The following is a 6,000-nucleotide window of genomic DNA, read 5'->3' on the forward strand; positions in this document are numbered from 1 at the left end:
AGAGGGAGAAGAGCTGTATACGTCTAATATGAAGGGAGAAGAGCAGACGTATATGACTGATATGAATGCAGATGATACAGAGGGAGAAGAAGCGACATATGTGACTGATAATGAGGCAGAAGATACAGAGGGAGAAGAAGAGACGCATGTGAGTGATCTGAAGGCAGAAGATATAGCGGGAAAAGAAGAGACACATGTTACTGATATGAAGGCAGAAGATACACAGGGAGAAGAAGAGACGTATGTGAGTGATATGAAGGCTGAAGATATAAAGGGAGAAGAAGAGACGTATGTAAGCGAAATGAAGGCAGAAGATCTAGAGAGAGAAGAGACGTATGTGACTAATATGAGGGCAGGAGATACAAAGGAAGAAGAGATGTATGTGAGGGATGCTAAACAGGAAGAGGAAAAGCCTTCAGATATCAGCACAGGTGAATAATAAGCAATTATTACAGAAACGAATCACACATTCTCCCTACTAAATTTTGTCTTGCGTCCTAGAGGATGCTGGGGACTCCGTAAGGACCATGAGGATAGACGGGCTCCGCAGGAGACATGGGCACTTTAAGAAAGACTTTAGGTATGGGTGTGCACTGGCTCCTCCCTCTGTGTCCCTCCTCCAGACCTCAGTTTGCTACTGTGCCCAGAGGAGACTGGGTGCATTACAGGGAGCTCTCCTGAGTTTCCTGTCAGAAAGTATTTTGTTAGGTTTTTTATTTTCAGGGAGCCTGCTGGCAACAGACTCCCTGCATCGAGGGATTGAGGGGAGAGAAGCAGACCTACTTCTGTGAGTTTCAAGGCTCTGCTTCTTAGGCTACTGGACACCATTAGCTCCAGAGGGATCGGTACGCAAGTCTCACCCTCGCCATCCGTCCCAGAGCCGCGCCGCCGTCCTCCTCACAGAGCCGGAACATAGAAGCCTTCAAAGGCGGCAGAGTACTTCATGATCTTCACTGAGGTAATGCACAGCGATGAAGCTGTGCGCCATTGCTCCCATACACCTCACACACGGCAGTCACTGTAAGGGTGCAGGGCGGGCACCCTGGGCAGCATATAAACCTCTTTCTGGCAAAAATAGGTATATATACAGTTGGGCACTGTGTATATATAATGAGCCCCCGCCAGTTTTCAGTTTATTTGAGCGGGACAGAAGCCCGCCGCAGAGGGGGCGGGGCTTCTCCCTCAGCACTCACCAGCGCCATTTTCTCCACAGCACAGCGCTGAGAGGAAGCTCCCCGGACTCTCCCCTGCTTAACCACGGTGAAAGAGGGTTTTGAAGAAGGGGGGGGGCACATAATTTGGCGCATTTATATATGTACAAACAGCGCTACTGGGTAAACATATATTTATAGTGTTTTTTCCTGGGTCATATAGCGCTGGGTGTGTGCTGGCATACTCTCTCTCTGTCTCTCCAAAGGGCCTTGTGGGGGAACTGTCTTCAGATAAGAGGATTTCCTGAGTGTGTGGTGTGTCGGTACGCGTGTGTCGACATGTCTGAGGTAGAAGGCTTTCAGGGGGGAGGAGGAGAAGAGAATGAGTGTGGTGTCTCCGTCGACAACGCCGACACCTGACTGGATGGATATGTGGAAGGTTTTCAGTGCTAATGTAAATTTATTGCACAAAAGATTAGGCAAAGCTGAAGCTAAGGAACAGCCAGGGAGTCAACCCATGTCTGTCCCTATGTCGCAGGGACCTTCGGGGTCTCAAAAGCGCCCACTATCCCAAATTGTAGATATAGATACCGACATGGATTCTGACTCCAGTGTCGACTACGATGATGCAAAATTACAGCCAAAGGTGGCAAAATGTATTCGATATATGATCATTGCAATAAAAGATGTTTTACATATCGCAGAGGAACCACCTGTCCCTGACACGAGGGTACACATTTATAAGGGAAAGAAACCTGAGGTAACCTTTCCCCCCTCACATGAGTTGAACGATTTATGTGAAAAAGCTTGGGAATCTCCAGACAAAAAAATAAGAATTTACTTACCAATAATTCTATTTCTCGTAGTCCGTAGTGGATGCTGGGAACTCCGTAAGGACCATGGCGAATAGCGGCTCCGCAGGAGACTGGGCACAACTAAAGAAAGCTTTAGGACTACCTGGTGTGCACTGGCTCCTCCCCCTATGACCCTCCTCCAAGCCTCAGTTAGGATACTGTGCCCGGACGAGCGTACACAATAAGGAAGGATTTTGAATCCCGGGTAAGACTCATACCAGCCACACCAATCACACCGTACAACTTGTGATATGAAAACCAGTTAACAGCATGATAATAGAGGAGCCCCTGAAAAGATGGCTCACAACAATAACCCGTTTTAGTTAACAATAACTATGTACAAGTATTGCAGACAATCCGCACTTGGGATGGGCGCCCAGCATACACTACGGACTACGAGAAATAGAATTATCGGTAAGTAAATTCTTATTTTCTCTGACGTCCTAGTGGATGCTGGGAACTCCGTAAGGACCATGGGGATTATACCAAAGCTCCCAAACGGGCAGGAGAGTGCGGATGACTCTGCAGCACCGAATGAGAGAACTCCAGGTCCTCCTCAGCCAGGGTATCAAATTTATAGAATTTTGCAAACGAGTTTGCCCCTGACCAAGTAGCAGCTCGGCAAAGTTGTAAAGTCGAGACCCCTCGGGCAGCCGCCCAAGATGAGCCCACCTTCCTTGTGGAATGGGCTTTTACATTTTTAGGCTGTGGTAGTCCCACCGCAGAATGCGCCAGCTGAATAGTGCTACAAATCCAGCGCGCGATAGACTGCTTAGAAGCAGGTGCACCCAGCTTGTTGGGTGCATATAGAACAAACAGCGAGTCAGTTTTCCTGACTCCAGCCGTCCTGGAAACATAAATTTTCGGGGCCCTGACTACGTCCAGAAACTTGGAATCCTCCAAGTCCCTAGTAGCCGCAGGCACCACAATAGGTTGGTTCAAGTGAAAAACTGAGACCACCTTCGGGAGAAACTGAGGACGAGTCCTCAATTCTGCCCTATCCATATGGAAAATCAGATAAGGGCTTTTACAAGACAAAGCCGCCAATTCTGAAACTCACCTGGCCGAAGCCAGGGCCAACAGCATGACCACTTTCCACGTGAGATATTTTAAATCCACAGTCTTAAGTGGTTCGAACCAATGTGATTTCAGGAATTCCAAAACCACATTGAGATCCCAAGGTGCCACTGAGCACAAAAGGAGGCTGAATATGCAGAACTCCTTTGACAAAAAGTCTGAACTACAGGCCGTGAAGCCCGTTCTTTCTGGAAGAAAATCGACAGAGCCGAAATCTGGACCTTGATGGACCCCAATTTGAGGCCCAACGTCACTCCTGCTTGCAGGAATTGTAGGAATCGACCCAGCTGACATTCCTTCGTCGGGGCCTTCTTGGCCTCACACCATGCAACATATTTTCGCCCAATGCGGTGATAACGTTTTGCGGTGACATCCTTCCTGGCTTTGAGCAGGGTAGGGATGACTTCCTCCGGAATGCCCATTAGGATCCGGTGTTCAACCGCCATGCCGTCCAACGTAGCCGCGGCAAGTCTTGGAACAGACAGGATCCCTGCTGCAGCAGGTCTTGTCCGAGCGGCAGAGGCCAAGGGTCCTCTGCAAGCATCTCTTAAAGTTCCGGGTACCCAGCTCTTCGTGGCCAATCCGGAACCACGAGTATAGTTTCCACTCCTCGCTTTCATATGATTCTCAGTACCTTGGGAATGAGAGGCAGAGGAGGAAACACATAAACCGACTGGTACACCCACGGTGTCACTAGAGCGTCCCCAGCGATCGCCTGAGGGTCCCTTGACCTGGCACAATATCTTTTCAACTTTTTGTTGAGGCGGGACGCCATCATGTCCACCCGTGGTCATACCCAACGGTTTTTCCGCATTTGGAAAACTTCTGGATGAAGTCCCCATTCTCCCGGGTGTAGGTCGCCCATCGGAGAATCCCTGTGGCTTCTGCCATCGCCATCCTGCTTCTTGTGCCGCCCTGTTTGTTTACATGGGCGACCGCCGTGATGTTGTCTGATTGGTTCAGTACCGGCTGGTTCTGAAGCAGGGGCCTTGCTTGACTTAGGGCATTGTAAAAAGCCCTTAGCTCCCGGATATTAATGTGAGGCGAAATTTCCTTGGAAATTTCTTCCCTGTGTGACTGCACCCCAGCCCCGAAGGCTGTCATCCGTGGTCACCAGGACCCCGTCCTGTATTCCGAATCTGCGGCCCTCTAGTAGATGAGCCCTCTGCAGCCACCACAGCAGCGACACCCTGTTTCTTGCTGACAGGGTTATCCGCTGTTGTATCTGTAGATGGGACCCGGACCATTTGTCCCACAGGCCCCACTGGAACGTCCTTGCGTGGAACCTTCCGAACGGAATTATGCTTCGTACGAAGCTACCATTTTTACCAGGACTCGTGTGCATTGATGTGCCGACACTTGTCCTGGTTTCAGGATGTCTCTGACTAGAGATGACAACTCCTCGGCTTTTTCCACTGGAAGAAACACTCTTTTCTGGTCTGTGTCCAGAATCATTCCCAGGAACAGAAGACGTGTCGTCTGGACCAGCTGTGACTTTGGAAAATTGAGAATCCAGCCGTGCTGTTGTAGCACTTCCCGAGAGAGTGCTACCCCTATTACCAAATGTTCTTTGGACCTCGCCTTTATCAGGAGATCGTCCAAATACGGGATAATAAAAACGTCCTTATTGCGAAGGAGTATCATTTCGATCATTACCTTGGTAAAGACCTTCGGAGCCGTGGGCAACTCCAACGGCAGCATCTGGAACTGATAGTGACAGTCCTGTACCACACATCTGAGGTACTCCTGGTGAGGAGGGTAAATGGGGACATGCAGGTACGCATCCTTGATGTCCAGGGAGACCCTGTAATCCCCCCTCATCCAGGCTCGTAATAACCGCCCTGAGCGATTCCATCTTGAACATGAATCTTCTGATATAAAAAATTTAAGCCTTTTAATTTTAAGATGGGTCTCACCGAACCGTTCTGTTTCGGTACCACGACCATTGTGGTATAATAACCCCTTCCTTGCTGAAGGAGGGGCACCTTGACAATCACTTGTTGTGATTATAGTGTTGAATAGTCACCAACACCGCCTCCCTGGCAGAGGGAGGTGCCGGTAAGGCAGATTTTATGAAACGGCGGGGGGGCGAACATCTCGAACTCCAGCCTGTACCCCTGAGAAACTACCTGAAGGACCCAGGGATCCATGTGAGAGAGCCCACTGGGCGCTGAAATTTCTGAGACGGGCCCCCACCGTACCCGGGTCCGCCTAAGCAGCCCCAGCGTCATGCTGTGGGCTTACCGGACGCAGGGGAGGACTTCTGCTCTTGGGAACAAGCTGTTGCTTTTTCCTCTACCTTTGCCTCTCGGCAGAAAGGATGAGCCTCTAGCCCTCTTGCTTTTCTGGGGCCGAAAGGACTGTACTTGATGATACGGTGCTTTCTATTGTTGTGGGGTAACCTGTGGCAAAAAAGTCGATTTCCCAGCAGTAGCTGTGGAAACGAGGTCTGACAGACCATCCCCAAACAGTTTTACCTCCTTATAGGGCAAACTTCCATGTGCCGATTCGAGTCGGCATCGCCTGACCATTGCCGAGTCCATAACCCCCGTCTGGCGGCAATGGATCTAGCGCTTATTTTTGATGCCAGTCGGCAATTATCCCTCTGTGCATCACGCATGTATAAGACCACGTCTTTTATATGCTCTATTGTCAGTAAAATATTGTCCCTATCCATAGTTATTTTCCGACAGGGAATCTGACCATGCAGCGGGAGCACTGCACATCCATGCCGAAGCAACGGCTGGTCGCAATATAATGCCCTAGTGTGTGACTATATCTTATAGGGTAACCTCCTGCTTTCTATCAGCAGGTTCCTTCAGGACGGCCGTATCTGGAGACGGTAGTGCCACCTTTTCTGATAAGCGTGTAAACGCTGTATCTACCCTATGGGGTGTTTCACCGCGTGACCTATCCTC

Source organism: Pseudophryne corroboree, chromosome 3, assembly GCF_028390025.1.
Source record: "Pseudophryne corroboree isolate aPseCor3 chromosome 3, aPseCor3.hap2, whole genome shotgun sequence".
NCBI lineage: Eukaryota > Metazoa > Chordata > Amphibia > Anura > Myobatrachidae > Pseudophryne > Pseudophryne corroboree.